General features: G+C 36.6%; 1 protein-coding gene across 5 annotated transcripts in view; it reads left to right on the top strand.

Moving 5' to 3' along the window:
- Nucleotides 1-737: 737 nt before the first annotated feature.
- The window catches only part of Topors (Topoisomerase I-interacting protein), a 207,028-nt gene continuing 181,069 nt past the window's right edge, over nt 738-26,696 (top strand). For all 5 annotated transcript variants that reach the window (XR_016549645.1, XR_016549644.1, XM_090406798.1 and 2 more), the window contains exon 1: nt 738-1,058. The gene's annotated coding sequence lies outside the window, so the exon portion shown is untranslated. The remainder of the gene's footprint in view (nt 1,059-26,696) is intronic.

Below are 26,696 nucleotides of genomic sequence, written 5' to 3'. Positions count from 1 at the left end.
CTGGCTTAGTTGAATTATCGTGTCTATTAAATGTTTAGTTACTGCAGGTTCTGGAAAACCATCTATGAGATCATTTTTATGCTGTTGTTGGTTTAGGAGTTCATAATGTTTTTTTTTTTTTGACAATCTGATAATGTTAACAGGTAACAGACTGATTTGGAGGAAAATTGTAGATAGGAAGTTAGTAATGATGTACATTTTTCATGTAGTACTATCATATCCTGTTGAGGGTTCATGTCAGGAATTTGATGATAATGTTATTATTATTATTATGTGACACCTCCAGAGAGTCCAAAGAGTCATCAAGGGAGAGTGTGCCAATAGCATCGAACGATTGATTCTCTTCCAACAAGTAACCGCGTTCAAACTTGCTTAACTTTTTGCTGAGCCATTAGTAGCAGAGGCTCTACCAATCGACGAATCTTTGCTGGCAATGGTTGTTTTAGAGAATTTAGTTCTTGCCTTAGTTCCATTGTCTATAGTAAGTTATGCTGCTTTATGTAATATATAGTAAGTTGTGCTGCTTTCCGTTACACTTTTATAATAATAATAATAATAATAATAATAATAAAATTTCTTCTGTGAATATTTTATAAACTTTTCTTTTGGAAGATATATTGACACATTATCCATAAATATCTATACTATTATGGGGGTGAATTATAAGAAGTGCATGTTATCAGTGAATTTGAGGGGATAATAGCTAAAATAACAACATGAGGATCTTGCAGATCACAATGTAATTATTCTTGAATATATGAACTTGTTACAGAAATACTGTAGTACTCTCAAGCAGAAACTCTCGATACCATATCGCTTACGTAATATATATGTGGTGCTGTAATGTAAGTTAGTGCTGTTCATTGATTTAAGAAAAAAAAGTTATAATCTTTGTACTTTACGTTTCAATAACGGAAACAATTTGCGTTTTCAAAGGAAGGTGTAGTTTCACTATGCAATTTCGTTATAGAGCAGAGTGTTATCATTTAGGTAGTAATTGTCGTTGATGGTATGCGTTTTGTTATGGCGTACTTAATCTCAACGTCTTGAGGATAAAGGTAGGTTAGATTCAATTGCTGTAGTGTGATTTATGATATTCATTAGTTGATTTTAAGGTTCGAAATGTAATGAAGTTCCATCTACACCAACAATATAAATGATAACATTTTAATTCTGTTTGTTTACTCATTACAACATTTTGATGGCCGCGGATAATTTTTTGATTGGTGGTTCGTTTACATTCTTAGTGTTACTTAAATTTCATTATCCTCTACATAGATAGCATCCGCTTTACTCGATAATAACAGAAGAAATAGCGATAAGAAGATGATTGAAAGAAATTTGTTAGAAAAAGACCAGAATGCATGCTTACCAACTTTGATTGACGTGGTTTAAAATGGTGCTTTGTGTTAGATATTACTTGTTTACTCTTAAACTGTGTACATTGACATCATATGTAAAACTTACATTTAAAATAATAATAATAAAAACAGTTTGTGCATAACAAATCAGAAGGATAACCACCTTAAAAACACTACTACAAGTCCCTAAAATAAGAAAGTGCCAAAACAAAGAATTATTGTAAAAGAACTTTTTCATAACTGTCATCAATCTGAAAAGAAAGGCCCAAATTATTGAAATTGTGTCAAATGGTCAGTAGTTATCAATATAGTACATCCTCATCAATTTATATTTATTAGGAATGCTATAGGGAGAAGATAGGTGCAGTGTTTCAGGAATACTAATGTTTATTATTTTTTAAAGTATGTTAATGACTAAGTATTTCACTTCATTGCAGGGAATACAAATTGTCTGCAAGAAAAATAACACCATGGTGGTCACAAGATACAAGATGTTAAGGAAGCAGTCTGGAAAAAGAAACTAGAAAATTACTAGCAAATAAGTCAGCAGATGCATTCCCCCCCCCCCAAAATAAAAATAAATATACAGAGAAAAATATGACAGCTAAGCTATGCATAGAAGTAGCTAAATAGAAGTCATGGGAATACTTAGGTAAGAATTTGGAAGATGGCAAAATGTTTTGGAGGCTATTGAAAAAACTGAGGAATAGAGTTGAGGGTACCAGATAAAGGAATCAAAGATGATAAAGGTAACATGAAAACTAAAGATAAGGATATCCTATATGTCTGGAGTAATTACTTTGAAAGACAGTTAAACAAAACAGGAAGTGACAGAATAGTAGCAGAAAATTTTCAAGAGGACTGCAAACAGGAATACATATCAGTACCTTGAGGTAAAAAAAAAAAAAAAAAAAAAAAAAAAAAAAGCCATCAAAAATATGAAATGTGGAAAGGCAGCTGGAACTATGAGAGGAGAGTTCTTAGTGCACAAGGCACCTAGAGAAAGAGAAGAGCTTGCGCTGAATTAAATTTGGAAATAGGCAAAACAATAAGCCAGGCTTGTAATGGCGGCAGCAGCCAAATAAGTTTATATTGACTATTAAATTATTTAAGTAATTTACAACGTATACTGGAATATTAATTAAAAGAAACATTAATAAATACCTCCTACATTTCGACAATGTCACATTGCCATCTTCATGGGAACATACAACTATGACACGTGCACGCAGGCACTTCAAAAAGCAAATAAGACAGAAGAGAGAAAACTACTGTTGTTCCTAGAGTCCTAAAGGTGCCCCCCCTAGCGGGCTATAATAATTATAGTCTAATCAAGTGGGCAAAAACTTCCAACATCTTTCTTTAAATCGAGAGTAATTTAATAATATGGTGAGACACCTTTTGGCAACTCGTATAGGTAAATGACTTCTCCGTTACTTCCACCTTAGTATCACCACCTCTGGGTCTGGCTCCCACTGTCGAGGCCTCAATAAAGGTCTAAACTGGTCTAAGTGACCCTTCCCTTAATGCATGGCATTCTATATGTCAGCAGGGAGGTGTGCTTTGCATTATGGAGGATACTAAGACAAGTGATGAGAGCTTAGTCCACCTTTACCATGAGTTGCCTCAGTCCTGAAGATACTTCAGGTGCAAACTTTGTTTGCTTACACTTGGATAAAGGATTAAACTAAATTTATTATAGGCTAACCAAGTTGGAAAAAACTTCCCACAGAGTTATACACTATTACGTTATTAGTGTGTGACTAATAACTAATCTCATAACTGTTGATAGGAGATTGATAATGTCAACTTAATCATTTAGTGCTGTCTTAATAGCCTGAGTATGCTTTAAGGGTACATATAATAAAATTGACTATGATGTGAAGTAGAGTTTAAAAACAAACGAATAAAAATTACACTGGCATGATCACTCATAATTTGTAGATACTAATAAAGAAATGTGTGTGTCAGAAATTTTTTGAGCTTGTATGCTGTATGTGACCTCACTTGTAAAGGTTACCTTATTGCTGTGAACTCTTACTATCCAAATGAGTTAAAACAGATTTCATTTTGTAGCACACTAAAAATGGTATCAAGCTGCATTCTTATGGTCTTTAGTAATCTCCCATATGCACATTCTCAATTTACCTTGCCAACACTGATTCCCCCACCCCCAACACATACTATACTATAATAAATTTAGTTTAATCCTTTATCCAAGTGTGAGCAAACCAAGTTTGCGCCTGAAAGTATCTTCAGGATTGGGGTAAGGTGGTACAACACTGGGCAACTCATTGCAAAGGAGACGTGTTTAGCATTATGGGAGATACTGAGATAGGAGTGATGTTAGTATCTCCCATAATGCAAAACACATCTCCTTGCAGATATGTATAATGTTATGCATTAAGGGAAGGGCCACTACCCAGACTAGTTTCAACCTTTATTGAGGTCTCTTCAGTGGGAGCCAGGCCCACGTGGAGATACCAGGCAGAATCATTAGCAAGGTCATCTCTACCTATAGGAGTTGCCAAATGGTGTGTCACCTTTTTATTAAATTACTCTGGATTTAGATAAACTTTCAACATACTATACTACACTACACTGTTCTTAATGAAGCACAGTCTTGTTTATTTAAAAGTGCTGCGGTTGAAGTTTGTTCTCATTTACGGTTAATTATTCCTATTGTTACTGTCTGTATACTAATTATTCCTATTGTTACTGTACCTGCTCTTAAAATTTTTAGTGGCTAACAACTTAACAACAAAGGAAATATAAAAAACTGAGGATTAACAATGGCTAAGAAGTAATACAGATATTACTAAAATATCTAAATGACATATTCATAAAAGTAAAAAGATGGAGAAGATACTAATACATTATTATTATTTCGTGACATCTTCAAGTAGTCCAAAGACTCATAGAGGGAGGGCACATACTCTACAACTCTCCATCTTCACCACTTAATCCATCAACTATGGCAAAGTGCCTCTACCATCATCACCAACACCAAACTTTTTTCGACTACAGAACACTGCACAAATCCTGAAATTTTCACGGAACACCTTGGTTATTTTGTAATGTATAAATTAATAATTAATTGGTAATTTAGCTGATTTTTTATTATTAATCAATAATTGATAATTAATTATTAATTAATTAAACCATTAAATTAATTTGTGCTGACAAATTAAATTAAAAATGACAAATTCCAGAACTTCTCGCGGAACACCTATTCACCTTCTGCGGAACACCAGTGTTCCGGGGAACACCGGTTAAGAACCACTGACCTACACCAATGCCATCTACAGCCCACCACCACAAGTATTTTTTGTCTGTAAATTGCATGTAATTTCAAATCCAATTTGTTTGTATGCACGGTGAAAAACCCAAGTTTCTGGGAGAAAAAATCCTGCTACCTCCGTATGAAATCGGCTGACTCACCTTCAATTAAAAAAAAACATATAAATATTCCTCCTTCACCATGAGAATTGAACTTGGCCTTTTCCATTCAAAGGGCATAATGTACCGTCGTTCTTCCCATTGTGCTACAGACGTGCTAATACGTGTGAGTGAATTGGTGAATGCAGAATGGATCAGACTACATGCTGAAAGTACAAGTTTTGGTACAAAAATTATATAATGCCTACTTGGTTCTGAAATTTTTTCCCAGGTTCTGTCTTGTCAAGTTTCATCTCCATTCAGGAGGTTCACTATTATGGATCTTTACCTGAGATCCATAATGTGCAGCAGAAAGATAAGATTGTGAGGCTCTATCTTGCAGTTAGTATTCTGTCTTTAGATAAGTGTGTTTATGGCTCCAGTTTGCCTCTTTTGAGGGGGGGGGGAAATCTAAGTTTCCAAGAGGGGGAACCCTCTGCTTCCATATGCGACCATCTAACTCGCCTTTAATTGAAAAGGCCTGATAATGTTTCTTGTGTAGTACCTGTGCTTCATACCCAGGTCTTTTCAATAAAAGGGCTCTGTTAAAACCAAATGAGCTATAGAGGCTCTTTTTCAATTAAAAAAAAAAAGAGAGAAACTAAGTATCTGAGATTGGCATCAGGTCACTGTTTATGAGGCAGAGTTTATCAAAATGAAGTATTTCAACATTGTAAAATGTTAATACCCATCATCATCATCAAATTCCTGCCATGTACCCTCAAGGGGTGTACAAGATATGATAGCACTACATGAAAAATTTACATCATTACTAACTTCTTATCTACAATTTTCCTCTAAATCAGTCTGTTACTTGTCAAGACTCCAACATTATCAGATCTTATATTTCTATCGTCTAAGGCACTTTATACCGTATCACTCTACCTATACCATAGTCTTCCTCTGGGTTGTTTTCCTGCCAACCTGGCAAAGAACACTTGTTTTGCTAATCTTTCCTCGCTCATTCTGTTTAAGTGACCATACCACCCGAGATTAGCTCTGCTAATGCATTCCTGGATGCTGACAATGTCAAGTTCTTTCCTAATATCCTCGTTTTTAATATGATATTGCCATTGATGCCATCTGTTCATGCCTCTAATCTTTCTCAGGACTCTCATATCTGTGGTCTCTAGTCTTTGATTAAGCGTTTTACTTCTGACCCAGCTCTCAGATCCATAAGTTAAAACTGGTTTGAACACTGTCTTGTGTACAGCTAATTTAGTGTTCTGACTAATTTCTCTCTTATTCTATATGAATTTATTCAGTTGACTTCCTACCATACCAGCTTTGTTGCTGCTGTTGTCTATTTCCATATTTAATTTACCATCTTTAGTAAAAATCGTGCCTAAGTAGCTGAAATGTTTTACTTGTTTCCGTTCACAACACAGTTGACATTTTCAACAATTCTACCTATTTTCATTGTCTTTGTCTTTTTATTGCTGACCTTCATACCATATCTATTACAACGGTTATTCAATTTAGTCAGGGAATCTTGCAGACTTGTAGAGGATTTATTTAGAAGCATAACATTGTCCACATAAGGCAAAGAGCTGACATTAACATCTGCAATTTTGATATCATGTTTAATACCACTTTCCTTCATAATGTGATCCATATAGATAATGAATAACAGAGGGGATAAGATACATCCTTGTCTCACACCAGATTTAACATTAACCCATCTTCCTGTACTTGCTTCAATTCTAACTGGTGACTTGCAACTCAAATAGAGACTAAGTATTGCTTGATATAATTCCCCATTGACAATAACTGTAGCGTATTGAATAGCTTCTCTCTTGGCAACTTGTCATATGCCTTTTCCAGATCTACAAAACTCAAATAGAGATCTTTGTTATATTCCCATGATTTCTCCACTATTTGTTGTAAAGTGAAGATCTGATCTTGACAGTTTCTATTTGGCCTGAATCCAGCTTGTTCTTCACCAACCTTTTCTTTCTTCCTTTTTTATATATGGGTACTATGCGAGCTCTACTCCCATCATCGGGAATTCGTCCCTCTGTCCAGGCCTTTTGACCTATGCAGTGCAGCAACTGTAAGTCTTTTATACCACCATACTTCAGCATTTCTGGTTGAATATAATCTACTCCTGCTGCCTTTCCACATTTAAAGCTTTTGATGGCTTTTTCTATTTCAAGTATGGATATGTATTCCTGACTGTATGCCTGTTAATTGTTTTTTACCACTGTGCTATCACTGCTTGTTTCATTTAGCAATTTTTTGAAGTAATAATTACTCCATACTTCAGTGATATCTTTTTCTCCTGTTTTAATGTCACCTTTATCATCTCTAACTCCTTTTATAGCACCTTTTCTCCATTTCTAAGCTTCTTCAACAACCTCCAGAATATTTTGCCACCTTCTTGATATTTATTTTTTGTGTTCTTGCCAAAGTCCTCCCATGACTTTTGTTTAGCCAGTTTTACATTGTGTTTAGATTTCCTACATTTGTCTCTATATTCTCTAAGAGGACAAGCTGACTTATTTGCCAACAACTTTTGATATGCTTTCTTCTTTTCCTTCACTGCCTCTTTAACTTTTTGTGTCCACCATGGAGTTCTGATTTTTCTATCCTTGCAGACAACCTCACCACATACCTCTGGCTGAATCAATCAGGATTTTCTTCAAGGCTTGCCACTGAATCTCCAAGGTTTGGTTCCTGTTCTCAAACTCTTTCATTTTTTCTTCAATAATCTTTGTGTATTTTAGTCTACAGTTCACATCTGAGAGCTGCTCAACTTTTATTCGCTTTAAAACTTTCATACATGTTATTCTTTTCAATATGAAATTCAATTTTATCCTGCTCAAGATAGTGATAACTTCCAATTTCAAATTCTCTGTACACTCTGGTGTCCTGCACCAGTAGGAAAACATCACTATCAACAATAACATAGTCAATAACATTCTTCTCTCCATGTGAATTTGTGCACATTTTTATGTTGGAACATGGTGTTAGTAATAACCAATCCATGTCCTGAGTAGGAATACAACAGGTATTTGCCATTATTATTAGCTTTGCTCTTTTCTCCAAATTTTCCCAAAATATTTTTGTATGTCTGACAGTCATTTCCTACTCTGCTATTTAGATCCCCAACAAGGACCAACTTTTCTTCTTTCATTGTGTCAGTTGCTTTTTCTAAAACCTCAAAAAATTCTTCCACTTCTGCCTTAGTAGAACCTTCTGTGGGACCATAGGCACAAATAAGTCTCATTGTCCAATTCCCCATTCTGATATTTGCCCACATCACTCTACTTGAGACTGCCTGCCATTCAAGAAGATTAGCCTTGTATTTAGTGTTGTATACTATAGCTAATCCTTCTTTTCCTTGATTGTCATTTCCTGAATATAACATTTTGTATTTATTGTTCAGAAAGATCTCACCAGTTTTTGTCTTTTTTGTTTCAGTCACCCCTATTATGTCGATCTGGTACTTATCTAATTCCTCATCTAGCTCCATTTCTTTGCCATTCAGCCTTCTTATGTTGATAGTACCGATCTTTAACTCTGGTGATGTTGAGTTGGGGTGTGTTTTCAGATTTGTTCCAGTAGCTGACTTTTCGCTGTTCGCCCTGGTTTCCTGGCAAAAACAACGGGGGGCCTTGTTTAACCGGGTGACGCCCCAGCCAGCATGAAATTTTGTCATGTTGTACCATCATTTTGTATTTCGGTTTAAGCCAATAAGAGTACAGTTTGGTCGGCTAAATCCCAAATTGCCAGCCCGTCCTCGTTCGTTCAGTATCCATGTAGATACCCAACAGGGTGTACCACGAGAAGGTGAGCATTGGACATTAGGTCAGATGCCCTGGTCGGTTCTCCGCATTCCTTTAAAGGCTATGTGGAGGTTTCTTCTCAGTTATACAGCTTTGAACCTTAAGCATCCCTATTTAAAATGCAATTTACATAGTTTTAATATATGAATGGTGACTAAAATAAACTTGAAAATGGCTTGATACTTGTGAAACCAAAACCTAATTTTCATACTGTCCCCTGATCTTGTTAACACAGATACCAGATTATGATTATCATCATCATCACATTAAGTCTCTAGTCAGAACATTTCCTCTGATTTCATAGTTACTCTCTTTACTCCCCATACAAATGATCTACTTTTCACTTTTCTACTATTCTGGAAAAATGCCTGCTTGTTGTGGTCTTTTCCTTCTGGTATTTGAAAAATACTCTCTACTGCATGATAAGTACTTCTCTACACTTTATAAATCTGAATTATATTGTTGCTTTGTCCTTTTTATAAGGCTGTGCACATTGTTCTAACTATTTATCCTAACAGCATAGATTCCTGATGTTACTTTTGTTGACCACCTCTAAATGTTTTAAGATCGCATAACTTCTCCTTACCATCAGTGATACTTAGATATCCAAACATGATCAATTTTCCCTTCTTGGACTGATCTACACCTCCAATCTCTATCTTTTGGCACAAACACATTTCAACTATAGCTTCTGTAGCAGCCAGAAAAGTTGGTGTACTTTTTTGCACAAGACACCACTTCACACTTTCACACCTGCTGACTATACAAATTCTAAATCTGCCTGACCATGGAATATTGCTCCGATGTTTGGGGTGGTGCACCAAAGTTCTTTATAAAATTGCTAAATTCTATCCAGAAGAGGGTAATCCAGCCAATTACAGATCCGTCTCACAGAATTTCCATTTTCTGCTTTGTGCCTCTTCCACTGATACTTTCATAGACAGTCTGCTGAATTGGCTACTAATCATTCCTCCACTTTCTTTCAAAATCATTAGTCACTCCTAACCAACATCTTTTACAGTGCATCTTGAAACTAACTTCATTGACTTTTCTTTCATTCCATTTACTTCTGTTCTTTGGAACAGTCTTCCCTACTTTGCCTTCTCCAAAGAATACAACCTTCAACTGTTCAGACAAAATGTGAACTGATTCTTCCTTTCTTAATTTCCTCTTGCCCACACATGGCAATAATGTGGTATAGTTCTTGTGGCCTTTTGTGTGTGATCACATGTGTATATATATATATATATATATATATATGCTCAGATGTGAATATGTTTTGCTTACTTGGGAAAAGGATTAAAACTAAGTATAAAATTTCTTGATATCTTTAACGTATAATACACCCAAGTAAAAAACTTATATGAGTCTTCACTTCACACTGAGCATTGTTTAACATTGATTATTTTTACAACTTCAAAAAATATTTTCCAAAGGTATATTCATTTTTGTCCTGCTTGATCATGGGTGGTCATTTGTTTGTATTTCACATCACTTATTCATCTTGGACCAATCCGAAGATAATCTCTTCATTGTTGGTTGTTATACCAGGCTTTATCCATGATAATGCCTGATATAACCGTAACCATGGAAAATCACAAGGCAGTACTGTGTGGAAAGGCTTATGTGTTCGTCGTACATGTTGATTGGATTTTAACGATATAGATGCGAACACAGATTGATAAGAAAATAAATAACTATTTATTGACTTAATTGCTGATATTTCGCTGGTTCTCTCCAGCATCTTCAGAGCACACAAACAAAGTTCGTTACAGTAGCGAAACAACCACCAAAATTAAAACAATTAGATGGGACATTTATGGATCCCCCTTTCTCTCCCCTTAGCCAACTTCTTTTATGATTATTATATAGAACATCTGGAAAAGCTAGCTATAGTTCGCCCACCATTTGTAGGTCCCTGCTTCGTGTCTTTCCAAGAATAGTCGATTCATGCTGAAGGGGAGAAAGAAATGAAGGACGTCCGAATTGGTCGCCAACATGCGAAATTACGTGCTTTATAGGTAAAATTTTCCAACTGTTATACAAGCAACATAGTTAACTACAATAATCATAAAAGAGAAGTTAATTTTCCGACCAGTAATAATAAGCAACTCCTCCCACAATACGGACTGATTACCCTATCATCGGAATGGGTTCTCCTTTTTCTGAGATGCGCAGAAGTGTCGAGGGACCTCTAATTGGTGGGCGAACTATATCAATAGCCACTCTCAAACCTAGTCTGTGTTGTTGATGTGTTTGCTATTTGGCCACATTGAATACATTTTTAGTGCATCTAAATAGCCAGCACCCAAAAATTCACTTTACAATGGAACTAGAAGCCAATGAGTGTCTGCCCTTCCTGGACACACCAATCACACGTCTTCCAGAAGGTTCTTATCATTCTCGATTTATAGAAAACCCACATATACGTGGAGATATTTACACAAACACTACACCATCACCCATCTCAACAATATAATATTCTAAAATCACTAACCCATAGAGCTAGAGCAATTTGTTCCAATGACATTGCTCTCGCTGCTGAACTTTCTCACCTATGTCACACCTTCCTGACCAATGGCTATAATTCGCATAAGATAGATAAAATACTGAATACTCCCCAGAAATCCCCCCCCCTCACTGTCTACTACAGAAGACTACAACAAAACTGCCACCATCCCGAATACATTAAAGGCACATAAGATATCTAGAGTGCTTAACAAACACCACCTACACACTACAGTGTGTAGGTGGTGTTTGTTAAGCACTCTAGATATCTTTTCAGATGTGCCCTTAATGTATGGGATGGTGGCAGTTTTAAACCTTATGTGAAATTGGCAGCTCTCATCCATTCACCTAAGGACAGATTCCCTCCTTTATCACATCCAGGAGTCTATGAAGCACCTTTTTCATGTCATCAAGCCTACTATGGACAGACAGGAAGAACACCGGACATCAACCTCAGTGAACACAAAAAATATATCTGGCACTTTTGCTATGACAAGTCGTGTCTAGCATACTGAGCTTTGAATACCCTCACACACAGGATCAATTGAAAAAAAAAAGGTGCTGCACAGAAGCTTTTACAAGTCATGGAGGTTGTTCCTGGAATCAACAGAAGCCTTGAAACATCTCCAAACCTCAACAAGTACGGCTGTATAAATCTACCCAAGATTTGGGAGACGGTCATCCTAAGACCAAATTAATATTTGCTTTCTCTCTCATGTTTTTTTTTTTTTTTAGGTCTAAAGACTAAAGTCCTAATTAGGACTTTAGTCTTTGTGTTGCATGTTATTACAATTGCTCATACTGGTCCTGTTACACCGGATTGTGGTTGTCTTGCTACTGTAGCAAACTTTGTTTGTGTGCCCTGAAGATGCTGGATAGAATACCAGTTAAATATTAGCAATTAAGTCAATTAATAGTTATTTTCTTATCAATCTGTGTTTGCATCTATACCATTAAAATCCATTCAACGTCACAAGGCAGTATCTGACAAAAGCAATGTATGACAGCATACAGAGGGTTAAGCGAGTTATTAGAGTGGGAGTGAAATGTATGAACAGCAAAATCAAGCAGGCTGTGCTGGAAAAGAAAATATTATGGAGGAGGTACAAGACAGTTGGAGGTGATCGGATCCATGAAGAGTTTAAGGTGAAGGCTAGAAAGGTGACGAGCATGGTAAAGAAAGAAAAGGTGCACTATGAGAGGAGATTGGCTGGTCAGGTTAAGGTTAACTCAAGGGAATTTTTCTGCTACATGGCAAGCAAGAGGAAGAATAATTATGGAATACTAACATTGGCAGATAGTCATGGCAGCAGACAGCTGCAAAGGATATAGTGGAATTATTGAACGAGCACTTTATCGGCATATATCATACTGGTGCAAATGATCCTGTGCAATATATAGAAGAGAGGCAGGGCTGGCTTCGACGGCGCAAGACATGCATTTGCACGCGGTAGCAATATTGGCATAAGCTATACAAAAAATAAAGGGGAAGGGACCGCAAAATATGCTACTGCATGGGGCTTTAAAATTCCTAGGAGCGGCCCTGAAGAGAGGCAAGTATTAGGAGAATTGGAATTGAAAGAAACAGAGGTGTATCAGGTGTTGGTTGAGTTAGATGTGAATAAGGCTGCAGGAATGGATGACATATCACCACATATGCTCAAGGAATGTGCACCACAGTTGGTTATGCCCTTGACCTCGTTATTTAATGAAAGTCTTGCAGTAGGTAGGGGTCTTAAGGAGTTGAAAGAAAGCAAAATAGTACCACTCCACAAGCATGGTTCTAAGACAGAAGTCTCCAACTATAGGCTAGTCTGTATAACTGCAGTTGTGGTCAAGGTGTTGGAGAAATTGGTAAGGAATGGAATACAAAATTGGATTGATGGACATGGCATTCTTTATAATGGTCAGCATGGATTTGTAAAGGGTAAGTCCTGTTTCAGTAATTTACTTGCATTTTACCATAAGGTGAAAGTGTGTTAGATAAGGGAGAATCACATACAGTGTTATTCTTAGACTTTGCAAAAGTGTTTGATTGATTACCACATGATAAGTTGGTGTACAAGCTGCAGAGGATGGTAATAGTCAGTATATTGGTTAGATGAATCAGAGATTGGCTCTCTGAACGATACCAGCAGGTTACATATGATTGAGCAGTGTCTCAAAAAAAGAAGGGTAAGTGGCATGCACAGGATTCTGTTCTTGGGCCCCTGCTGTTTAACTTGTTTGTAAACGATATATCATATGGAGTGACTGCAGATCTTCAGTTATTTGCTGATGCAAAGTTGAGAAGAATTATAAGTAGCACTGCTGATGCTGAATCCCTTCAGGAAGATTTGAATAGACTTTTTACTTGTACAAAAGAGTGGGTTGTAGTTTCAATATCATATCAAGTTTTAATATAAGTGCAAGGTGCTGCATTTTGGAGTGCAGAAATATAAGGCTGTGTACAGTAGACTGAAGTTTAGAGGGCATATTGCTAGTGTTGCAAAGATTGCACATCGTAGTGCTGCTGTGATAAGAAGTACTCTAACATGCAAGGATAAGGAAGTGGTTGTGCAACTGTATAAGGCACTGTCAGACCACACTTGGACTATTGTGCTCATATCTGGTCACCTGGTTTTCAATGTGATTTGGAGACATTGGAGAGACAATATCAGGAGTTTGGAATGGATGTGGATTGCAGAGTGTGCTGGATAGGAAGAAGAGAGGTGATATGATAGAGACGTTTAAGTTAGTGAAAGGATTTTATCCGATTAATCCAGAGGGGATTATAAAAAGAGTAGAAGGTGAGAGGGGAAGAACCAGAGGTCATTCCTGGAAGTTATGTAAAAGTGTGAAGTGTGAGGAGTAGATTTTTTACATGGAGAATTGTCAGTGAATGGAATGTATTGCCAGAATGTGTGTTAATGCAAGGAGTGTTAAGGACTTTAAGATTCTATATGATAAATATGTTGTCAGTTGAACTAACCTCCCACGTTGAGTCTGTCGACTCCATGGAGAGTGTAATAATAATACTTTTTTTTTTTTTTTTTTTTTTTTTTTTTTTTTTTTTTTTTAAGAGCAATTCTCACACGTGTGGTTTCAGAACCTATAGCAGATTAGCGTTGTGTATGTGTTTTTGGTAGGGGGAAAGTATGAAAAGGGAGGAATCTGTTGATATTCTTTTGGATCAGCTGGATGTTGTAATCCAAATTATTGGGTTAGTACTTCATAAGGAATGGATCTTCCAGAGAAAGAACACATGTAGATAGAGTAGTTGAAGCAGGTTGTGGTCCCTTTGCATTTGAACTGTAAATGGATGTTAGGCAGCTAATGCTAGTGTTCTTTATTATTATTATTATTATTACAAGACACCTCCAGGGAGTCCAACGACTCATCGAGGGAGGGCACCTGCTCTACAACTCTGTCTCCACCACTCATCCACAACTGAGCACAACTACACCAACATCATCTACTGCTGACCACCACCACTAGCATTTCCACAGACAATCAAAAACATCCATGCCCACAGCAGAAGTTTTGTCGATTTACCAAAAATTGGAGGAATGATGAAAGCCTGTTTCAGATATCACCTGCAAAAGTGCATGTAGAAAGTCATCTGCAAGAAAGAGAGAGAGCAATTGATTTAGCCACATTTCAAACTTCTGGGCACCATTAAGAAGTTTTATGCTCTATTTGTTGTTCTACCATAAATGTGAGTGTACTATTCTGCACTCGTGCCCTCCAGTAAATCCTTGTTAATGGATAAATCCATTATAATAATTTATCCTAATAATTATTAATTAATTTTAATCATGAGGTCTCAATAGAGTCCGTATTGTTATTTTTTGTCACTTTCTGTGTGGTGGATTGGTAATTAACGTGCCTGCTGCCTTCATTGGATGTGTAGTCATTTTTCAGTCTTCCTCTCTGGAATGGAACCCTGATTCTCCATTATGACCATGATAGGTGCATAGCCTACCACACACACCCTCAATGATTAATAAGGCATACACTTGAAAGATGTGTTGCTAGTATGAGGCTGTGCAACCTGCTCAAAGCTATTCAGAATCACTGGGAGTTTTGACTGAAATCAGTTTTGTCTTGGTTGAATAAAAGCGCTTATCCCCAAAAAGGTTGGAGTCCTAATGCATGTATTAGCTCTAGAATTACTACAGTTATCCAAGTAAAAAGGTATGATCTAATGAACCATTTGTGGTTTTTCCTCACTCTTAGACTGGCAGGATCAACCACGATCTTGCAACCATGTTACAAGATAAAATGCAACATGGCATCACCGTGGTTCACTTAGTTTCAGCTGCTGCAGTCATGGTGCATCATGATAGGCTATGTCACAAATGCTCATGTCTGTCTGACCTCATATTGATGAGAGGTTGATTAAAAGTGTTTGATTTCTAAAATCCTTTGAATAATTTCATTGTTGATACATTGCTTAGAAAATGCAAGATGGTTTAAAGAAGTTTTTGTTTACATTTGTATTTTTCCAACCTTGGTGTATCATTTCCCTGTCAAGGTATGTTTCCTGTTTTGACAATGGAATTTTATGACTGAGTTCAGTAGTGATAAAATGAATGAATTTATTAGCTGAAATTATAATAATCATGCAAAAAATATGTACTACTTTCACCACAGTAGATAAGTGTCTTCAGAGTGGTAAGTAAGGAATATGTTAAATACAAATTTTAAAAAACTCAAGTAAACTGTTTGAGTATTAACATTTGAAGCAACAATGAGCCATTGATTTTTGGCATGTTTCACCTATCTTCTAAGATTGTTTTGAAGGTGATTGTTTGAAAAATTGAACTTAGTTATATTGAGAGATTGAATCACTGACCTGGAAATCGCCCCTGTTCTTGAATGGGAACATGTGAGTGAATGACTGTAGTGGTAGTATTATACAGCCGGCGCTCATTTAACATCACTAATTCCTTCTGGAAAAAATGATGTTACATTAATTTCGTATTCAGTAGGATTATAGGTAATCCATTTCCGAGACCTAGAAGTAAAAATTTATTGCCCCGAATAGTGCATTGTACATACTGCATTGTGTACAGTAATGCAATAAAGACAAGCCATGCAATGCTACCCCCACCACTCAAAAAATATACAAATGAAGTCAGCAGCCACTATACACAACCAATCAACAAAGCACCTGGAGAAGGGGGTTTTGTTGCTGGTAATGATCAAGGCACAATCTGCTAAACCCAAGCATAGTGGTGGAAATGAATATAGTTTTGGTACTCTGATGTAATTTTGGCTCTCTTGCCTGTCTGGTGATAGTAAGAAAGGTTGCAGGTGCAGGATACCTGGTTGATTCCAGATAAATCTAGAGATTGTATGTGGTCTTTAGGTGAGCAAATAGCAATGCTAACTTTTTGTGTGGTTTTCTTGCCGACCTTTTCAGAGGTGCCACAAATTTATGGGGGTGGTGAGAGATTTGTTGTAGTCTATTCTTGGAGGCAGTGGTGGGAAAGGGGATGCTAAAAAGGCATTTTGTATGTGATCGAGTTAGTAGTGAGTGTGGTGTTATCTGCGCAAATCAGTTTTGCCCTGTGGACTAGGATAGGATTTTTATTATGTGAGTGTTGGGGCAGGTCGTACTGTGACACTGTTGGTGGATGTATTTACCTGTGTGTGTGTGTGTGTGGAGGGGGGGGTTGCTATAGATGAAGGCCAAGAATCTGCCTGGTTATCTTCAAACCAAGTTATTTAGGAAAGACAAACTGTTGTTACTTTGTTTCCTTAGTGAAGTTTATGATTGGATGTTGGCTGTTCAAATGGGAAAGAAAAGTGTTTAAGGTGTTTAGACCATGTGGCCAAATAGCAAACACATTGTTTATATAGCCCCAGATAGTAAGTGTGAGGGCAAGCAGAATTAAAAGCATTCTTTTCAAATGTTGCCATAAAGAAGTTTGCTAGGGGAGAGAAACAGGAGACCATGGCTGTACCCTCCATTTGCTTGTAGAATTATTTTCCTTGTGAAACAAAATAACTCAAGGTCCATGGTGAACTGAAATAGGGCTGAAATATTGGAAGTAAATTCTGCTTGGACTAATCCAAGCACTCAGAGGTGTCATCTTTAGAAGTGGAACATGTCAGAATAATGAGCAAACATCAGAATTGACCATGTCTTGTATACTGCACTTGTAGTGGCCTTAATTTTTTTTTATTATTATTATTATTTATTTATTTTTATGTTGAGAACTGTTGCCAGTAATATGAGAAACCACTTTGACTAAATTTTTAGCTAGTTTGTAGGTGTATGCCAACTACCATTGGGTGTAGTGGTAAATTTTCTTTATGAATTTTCAGAAGTCCATATATCTTGAGGGAAACTGGAATTATAGAGTTTTAATTTGTTGGCAAATTCCATTAACCAGATGATCTTTTTTTAAGAAATTTGTGGATAGTTTTGATCCTTGTGTTGGTGGGATCAGAGTTTAGTGGTGGTAGGTGAACTAGTCTCTTAGAAGGGTGGCCATTTTTTAGTGATTGAGAACTACAATAACACTGCCCTTATCTGCTTTCTTGATTATTTTTTTTATTTTATTTTTTAGCCTGAGTAATGTTTTAAATTTTCTGTTGGCCAGGTTACTTTTGGGAGGTTTGCCTGTGACAACATGTTCACTTCATGTAGCCTAATGTTGTTGCCCTCAGTGGCAGGAATGTTTTAGTTCCATGCACTTTTTATCATGAACTTTTTGTTTGGCATTTTCCTAGGAGCAGTGCTGAAGTTCTGGCTGCAACTCACTTTCTTCATGGCAGCTGTTCCAAGGCAGCAGAGGACAGGTTTACTATGATGTTTTGGTGTGGTCTGGAATGCTTTCTTGCATTTTTAACTAGCTTGGAAAACTTTTTTGATGTGTTGACTTTACTTTTTGGAATTCCTCTTCAGCTGATGCATTGGAGGCATCTAAGAGGATTCTGTAGACAGCTTCCAGTATTTAGACCACATGTTTTTAGATAAATAAACAAATTTAATAAAGCTAAACAAATATAAATTTTGTAAGTCATCAGATTTACATCATCATACAAAAAGAAACTAGAAACAATTAATTAGATGTTATCAAAACTTCACAGTTGGTGCATGTAAATAAGTAACCAGGATAAAAATGCTAAATGAATTACTGTATATGTGTTGGAACAATGCTAGTTGCTGCTGTCACGTTCTGTAGCAGCTTGTGTGATATCCTAGGTCCATGGCAGTTAGATTTTTAATGAAAGCTGACAAAACTTAGTCTACGATTAAGTCTTGATTTTTGTTACATTGTGTGTGGATCTGCAGCATTTGTGAGGCTATCTTGAACTTTCTTGTAAAATAGTTGTGATCAATATAAGGCATTTTTGTTTGTTGCCAAACTACTTGATGGCTTGTGGTAATTGTATAGGATGTCAACCTGATTTATGCTGTCTTCATTTTTTCAAAGTCTCTTATGTGTTCAGACGTGAATCTAAGAGGACTGTCCAGGAATCGGCATTCAGCATGGCAGAGAGCTCCAATAAACTTATTAACATCAGCAAACAAAGCCTTTGTAGCATGAGTGTGTTCTCCTTAGGAGGACGAAGCTGACACATTTATAAATGTTGAGTGCCTTGCTAGAGTAAAAGTGGTGTTTGAATTTTACATAGATGGGGATGACTTTATTATTCTCGCAGTGTTTTTGAAAATCCAGCCTGTTGAATTGTCTCTAAAGTTTCAATTTCAACTTGCTCAACCTGCATGTTAGTGAATCTCCATGAATGACAGTAATTGTGGAAGCTTATGCATTGATTATTACTCGTGTTTTAAGAAAATTAACAACACAGATGATATAATAATAATAATATTATTATATCATCTGTTATTATTATTATTATATGAAGATCCCCATGGAGTCAAAGACATAGAAGTTGGAAGTTTTTTCCACTTGGTTAGACTATAATAAATTTAGTTTAATCCTTTATCCATGTATAAGCAAACAAAGTTTGCACCTGAAACATCTTCAGGACTGAGGCAACTCGTAGTAAAGTTGGACTAAGCTCTCATCACTTATCTTAGTATCTCCCATAATGCAAAGCACATCTCCTTGCAGATATGTATAATGCAATGTATTAAGGGAAGGGCCACTACCCAGACTGGTTTCGACCTTTATTGAGGTCTCGTCAGTGGGAGCCAGAGATGGTGATACTAAGGTGGAAGTAATGGAGAAGTCATATTTACCTATATGAGTTGCCAAAAGGTGTCTCACCTTATTATTAAATTACTCTGGATTTAGAGAAAGATGTTGGAAGTTTCTTTCCACTTGGTTAGACTATAATAAATTTAGTTTAATCCTTTATCCAAGTGTAAGCAAACAAAGTTTGCAGTTGCCTCAGTCCTTAGTCAGGACTGAGGCAACTCGTGGATTCTTGTTCCATTATACAATGGAACAAGAATCTCCTTACTTCTACAAGTCTGTGTCCTCTGCATCATTCCCAGAATTCTTTGTGTTGTCCTCACAATTTTGGCAATGTGTCCTCTAAATTTCAGATTATTATTCACTACCACTCCATGATCCCTTATTTCTTCCACTTCCCACAATATATTCCCACCAAGCATAAATTCTACATCCCATCTTTGTTTCCCAAATTTTAAAGCTTTACATATTGCAACATTGAACTCATATATCTCCATTTCTGTGCCCATTCACTCAATTTATTGAAGTCTTCTTGTAAGGCCACATTTTTTCTACTCTTCATAGTTTGTCCCAACTTTTCGTCATCTGCAAACAACTGAATATCCCCATCCAAATCTTTGCCAATATCATTAACTTACAGGTTAAACAGCAATGGCCCTAAAACAGATCCCTGAGGCACACCAGTAGTGACTTTCCTCTTCCTGGATATTGCTCCCCCATACACAACTTACTGATACCTATCAGATAGCCAGTCTCTGGTCCAATGCACTAATCTAATATCCAACTCCATCTGCTCTAGTTTGGCTATCAACTTATCATGTGGTAATCTATCAAAACCTTTTGCGAAATATAAGTATACCACTATGTATCCCTCTCCTCTGTTCAAGGAAGCCATCACCTTTTTGTAATAAGTAAGTTGATTACTAAAACATGACCTCCCTTTAGCAAATCCATGCTGTCCATCAAAGATAATACCATTGTTGTCAACCCAATTCTGGATCCTGGTTCTCATCATTTGATGCCCGAGTTCTATCACCTCCCTTATGAAGCGGTACAATCTTGCCCTCCTTCCACTCCTTTGGAACTCTACACCCATTGCAAAACTCATATTAAAAAATATGTCAAGGCAGATTTCAACTCCCTGGCATATTCCTTCAGAATACACTCCTTCTTCAGAATTTTATTCCTTCAGATTATTATTTTCAATATTTTACCAAAGATAAATTGGCATCATCCAGGAAATAATACATTAGTAATATGCACATACAGGCACATCAATAACAGGGACTGGACAGGAGAAGTACAGGAAAGGCCTATAGTCCTAAATAATGCTACCTATTGGGTTAGATTGAGTGTGTGCTGTTTGGCTGCTTGTCTGCAGAAGAAAGCTCAAATGAGAGGCAGTTTGATGCAATCATACTAGTTGAGGTTGGGATAATTAGTGAGGACAGAAGCAGGTTTGAGAAAAACCTATTGAATTTAAATTTGGTTTGGTAGCATAAGGTGGCTTTCTTCCAATGGATTCTTGCGGTCTTGGTATTCAAGAAATTTTCTTCTAAACATGGCCATCGTGATAGAAATGGATGTAGTCTATTTTGGTGCTCTGATATTCTAATGTTGTCTGACCTGCCTGTCTAGTCATAGTAGGAAATGTTGCAGTTGCAGGGTGACTGGTAGATCTCAGGTAAATCCAGAGGTTGCAGCTGGTCTGTAGGTGAGTGGATAAGGGATGCTAACTTTTTTGTGTGGTTTGTAGGTCACAAGATGTTATTTTAGCATCTTGGCCACCTTTTCTGAGGTGGCACTGATATATGGGATACTACCACCCAAAAAAATAATGCTAACATCCCTGTTACCACTCCACAAATAGACTACAATAAATCTGTCACATCTCATATTATCCATGGCACCTCTCAAAATGTGATCAATATCCTAAAACAGTACAAGTGTTTGACTACTTACAAATCGCAAAAAAAGTTGGTATCCTTTATCAGTTCATTGAAAGACCAGCTGCAGCCTTTCTCATCACAACAAACAGGCAGGACAGTCAGCTTCAGGATGTCAAAACATCAAGACTACATCAATTTCCACTATGGCTACACAGGTATAGAAGACACAGGTATATATCCCACAAGATCCACTGGTAGAAATGAATCTTGCATCACTAAAGCAAATTTAAATTTGAGAGGATTTTCCTTGAATCTGTTTCTGCCTACATTAGCTATCTGAACCTGGCCATAGTAGGAAAGTTTGCAGCTGGTCTTTAGGTGAATGGATAAGGGATGCTAACTTTTTATGTGGTTTGTCAGGATTGTGTGTTATCATCTTGGCCACTTTTTCAGAGTTGCATCTAACTGCCCCTCATTTGGGAAACTCATCTGCACACAATCAGCCAAACGTCCAAGAACACTGAATCAAAACCAATGTGTGGCATTGGTGCTCGTTAGGACTGTAAGCTTTCTCTTTTTCCTGTTCAGTCTCGCTTGATGATGTAGTGCTTTTGTGCACATCGTGATGCTATTCAATTATTCCCCTGATTATGCCAATTTTAATTCTTGTGAAATATTGGAAATAAGATATTATTGTCTACATTGGTATTCATTTCAGTAAAATTATGGAGACAACTGTGTTAGGAATAATTACTTCAATTTCCTTACATTTCGATCTTCATATTAAGGTCATCATCTGGAGTATACACGTATATATATATATATATATATATATATATATATACAAAGACAAGCTAAATTACATTTCAAACAGTATGCTAAAGTGACAATGATTTGATCAACCATTATTCTACTGGCCTGACCTCTAGTGAAAAAGAAAAACACTACATCAATTCTATATTCTATTTACAGCATCAGAGAACAAATTCATATAGATTGTTTTAATATAGCAAAAGTGGTTGTTTGATCCATAATTTAACACAAGTGTTGTTATATTAGAGTTAAGATCCTAGATTACTTATACTCCTAATTATAATTAACTCTTGGACCAAGAGGTTGTGTGGGTAGAATATGTGCCATTCATATTCTTGGAATTTTTTAGACCACCATTGTTAAGATTAGGGTGGTTAATAAGAATTTCACAGGCCTCCTTAAATTTATGCTCATACCACATTTTAGTGTGAAGTAAACAACGGGTGCCTTTCCAGTCAATTTTATGTGGAGTATTCAGGGCATGATCAGAAAGGCCAGATTTACCATAGTTGTTAAATTTAATGTGCTGCTTATGTTCCTTTTTTTCTGATAGGAATTGTGAGTCCTGTTTCACCTATATGGCCAATTACACGTGCAATTAATATGGTATACTCCAGAGTCAGCCAGCAGAGGAAGTGAATCCTTGGATGAGTTTAATAAGTTTAATTTTGCATGAGGTTTAACCTCCAACCGGCCAGGATGTATATATATGTTCAGATAAATCTGGATATGATTCTGTAACACCTATTGAATAACATGGATAAGAAGTGCAAGTTGGTCTCATTATTTCATCCACCTCAGCCGGTAGAGAGGTTAAAGGTAGCATTAAGGTTGTATTTCTGTTTATTTTGTCTGATATCCCTTTAATGTATGGAATGGCTACAGTTTTATTGTAATTTAGTTTATTATTATTTTAAAGTGGGGTCTTGCGAAGAATTTTGTTGATAGTTTTTCTGTAGACATTTTTCAGGAAGGTATTGCTGGTAATTTTTAATTCGTGTTTAAGTGCTTGTTCACTGGAGAATATCTTCAAAGCCCTGTTTTTTAGTGTATTAATAACATCTAGTTTTTGTGTTAGGTGGTGGTAAGAGTTTGTGTATATATTGGCTAGTATGTTTAGGCTTACAGTAAACAGTGAAGGAAAGGTTGTTGGAAGGAAGACGTGTGACAGGTTTATCTAGAAAAGGAAGTGTGTGTTCTGAATTTCAATTGTAAATTGTATGCATTTGTGTTGTTTGTTTAGGTGGCTGAGGACAATGTCTAATGTCCAGCAGCCATGGAACCAGACAACGAAAACATCCCAATGTATCTACTTTGGGTTTTAAAGTATAGGAATCTAGAGCATGTTGCTCAAAAGCTTCCATATAAAATTTCGCAGTTGAGAGAGAGAGAGAGAGAGAGGGGGGGGGGGGTGAGCCCATGCTGTGCCTTCTTTTTGCATGTAAAAAGTATTTTGCCATACAAAATAGCCAGAACGTAGTACGAGGGTGGTCTGAAAAGTTCCCTGCATCGACCATAGATGGCAACACTATCGGCAAGATTTTTTTTTTTTAAGTTGGTACATCTGTCATAAGCATCCATGTGAAATTGCAAGTCATCAAGTAGTTTGTTTTTTACAGCTGTCTTTATCCCTTGAAATGGATAAAATTGAGTATTGTGCAGTTCAAAAATTCTTTGTAAAAGAAGGTTTAACTCTAAAAGAAATTCATTCGAAGTTTATAAAAGTTTATGGACACTCTTCTCCTTTGTTTTTGACAATTAAGAAATGGACTGCCGAGTTTAAATGTGGCTGTACCAGCCTTGAAGATGATCCACGTGAAGGACGTCAAAAAAGTGTAACAACACATAAATCATTGATCGAGTGCATGATATGCTATTGGATGACTAGCGAGTCAAAGTGCGTGAAATTGTGAGACTATAGGCAATTCAAAAGAACCTGTAGGATATATTTTGCATGATGAATTGCATATGAAAAAGCTTTGCCCAAGTTGGGTGCTGCACTTGCTCACAGCAGATCAAAAATGCACTCGCATTAAAATCTCTGAACAGTGCTTGGATTGTGCATCTATGGATGAGACTTGGATTCACCATTACACACCAGAATCCAAACAGCAGTCAAAACAATGGACAGAAGCCGGTTGTTCAGTACCAAAGAAGACAAAGTCGGTTTTCCATCAGCAGGAAAGGTCATGGCATTGGTGTTTTAGGATGCTAAAGGCATTTTGTTTATTAATTATCTTGAAAAGAATTAAACAATAACCGAAGAATATTATTCCGATCTTTTAACCAGACTAGACAAAAAAATTTGTGAGAAAAGACCCGGTTTGCAGAAGAAAAAAATCATCTTTCATCAGGACAATGCACCTGCCCATAAAGGTGTTTTAGCAATGGGAAAATTAAGGGATCTGCACTATGAATTGTTGGAACATCCACCCTATTCCCAGATTTGGCTCCCTCTGACTTCTATCTCTTCCCAAAACTAAAATTCTTCCTCGCTGGTCAGCGTTTTTCTTAGAATCAAGAGGTGATTTTACTGTAGATGGGTATTTTATAGATCTTACTAAGAACCACTACATGGACGGGATAATGGCACTGAAATAAATGTATTAGTCTAAATGGAGATTATGTTGAAAAATAAAAGTAATTTTGAAATTATAAATTCTTTTTTTTTTTTTTTTCATTGTTAAGCCAAGAACCTTTCAGACCACATGAGCAAAGAGTGCTGTGATATGGGTCAGCAATTTGTCCTGTAAAAGAATTGTGTCATTGATTTGGACATTTGTAAAAAGGGCAGCGACATCAAAACTGGCTCATAAATACTTTTTTCTAGTGTGATGTCTTTTTTGTGTACAAAATGTTGTGTGTTTTTAATTGGTCTACATTGGTCAAGTCCTTAAATAGTGTCAAAAGTAGTAATGAGTGTACAAACTTAAAGACCTGAATTACCAGTCCATTTGTATACAGAGAGACTATATCTAGACGTTCAGACCATGAAATAGAAATATTTGACAGTTTCTGAAGAAAATGGGCTGAGTTCTCTATAATAGTATCTGATGGCATTTCTGTAACTTCATAATATGTTTGGATTAAAGGTAAGTAGATGAGCTGATACCATCACTATGGTTCTCAGAGAAATATCACTGTCATGTGAATTTTGGGATAATCTTGGAACTAAAGGATGAAGAGACTTGACTTTGTTTCGCTTCATTTGGCCAGTTTGAAGAAGATATTGGATTTTTCGTGAGTTGCTGAAGTAGGATCTTTTCTTTGCAGTATACTTGGATGGGGGATTGGTTAGGAAAAAGATAACAACCAGGCGTAACCTGTTACCTAGACACAACCAAATGTCTGTATCTCCTATTAGCTGATAATAGGAGATACAAGCTGGAAGATAGCAAATGTCTTCCAGCTTGGTCAGGAACACTGAGAAGAGAAAGAGATGGATTTTTTGAGATTAAAGTGAGCTAAGGAAGATGACTACTGTAATTTTTCAGAAGTACAGGAGTATTGAGACAAATGAATATTGTATTATAAACAAGAAAACCTTAAGTCAGAGAAATTCAGGATTCAAAATTGGCATTTACTTGACTATTATACTTGAAAACAAGTAAGTGCCATCCTTATGACTGTGAAGGAGTCATATAAAGCATAAGAGCACTAGAATGTTGTGTGTTGGTCAGAAAACAGATAGCCAAATCTAATGTCTGTAAACGGTAGCATGCAGCATATATGTTTGCATTTATGCTGCAGACGTTGATGCAGAGTTTGGTAGGATTTCTTTAATTTTTTGATTTTTCTTATGTTCTGGTTGAAGTTGGGGAGAGAAAAGGAATATGCAGTGCAATAAAATATACTCTTAGATAGGTGACCATTTGGCTCCATGTTATTATGTGGTCTGCATACTGCACTATTTGTCACTCCATGCATGATCTAGCAGTGTAGAGAACTTTTCTTACCTAGTGTAAAACTACCATCCTGCTTATTAGAGGTCTGAAATGGCTTGAAAAAAGTAGTTTGGTATCTCTCGAGCAGGTTTTCCTAAATTGTGTAATATTTAGCCTACCCACAATTCTAATCTATAATAAGTTTACAAACTGGGTAAGTTTGTAAACTTATTATACATTACATATACAGTGTACCTGTTAAGTAATGCAACAACAATTATATCAAAACAAAGAACTGTATTTGGAATTGTCAATTACACAGATTCAAAATAATCATCCTCCAGCTCCACACAACATTTACATCTGTCGTACAGGTATTTGAAGGCATGGAAGTCCTGAATGGGCCTCCTTCAGTTTCTGGGTCACTTCATGTTAGATTTCCTCAGTGTCACTGAAGCACTCCCCTTTCAAGGCACAGTTCATCTTTTTTTGAAGAGGAGAAAGTCTGTGCGAGCCAAATCTGGCAAATAGATTTGAGATGCTTGTTCAGATAGACTTTGAAGCCAGAAACTGCTTCACAGGCAGTGCAGTGTGTGAGCATGTTGTTGCGCCACACAAACCAATTGTGGAACAGTTGGCACGTCACACATGGGTGTACAGATATTGTATTACTCATAAATAATACTGCCCATTCATTGTGGTGTCCTTAGGAACAAATTTGCAGTGGATAATTCCAACAGCGTCGAAAAAATAGTGACCGTTGTCTTGACACATGGTTTTTGCAACCTGACTTTCTTCTGCTGGGGAGAAGACATTCTATGCCATTCCATGTCCTGGTGTTTTGTTTCCAGATCAA

Source organism: Typopeltis vanoorti, chromosome 17 (genome assembly GCF_054136105.1).
Source record: "Typopeltis vanoorti isolate ZY-2024b chromosome 17, IOZ_Tvanoo_1.0, whole genome shotgun sequence".
NCBI classification, from domain to species: Eukaryota; Metazoa; Arthropoda; class Arachnida; order Uropygi; family Thelyphonidae; genus Typopeltis; species Typopeltis vanoorti.
Note: the sequence above shows the minus strand (reverse complement) of the source record. Positions and strands in the feature narration are given on the sequence as shown.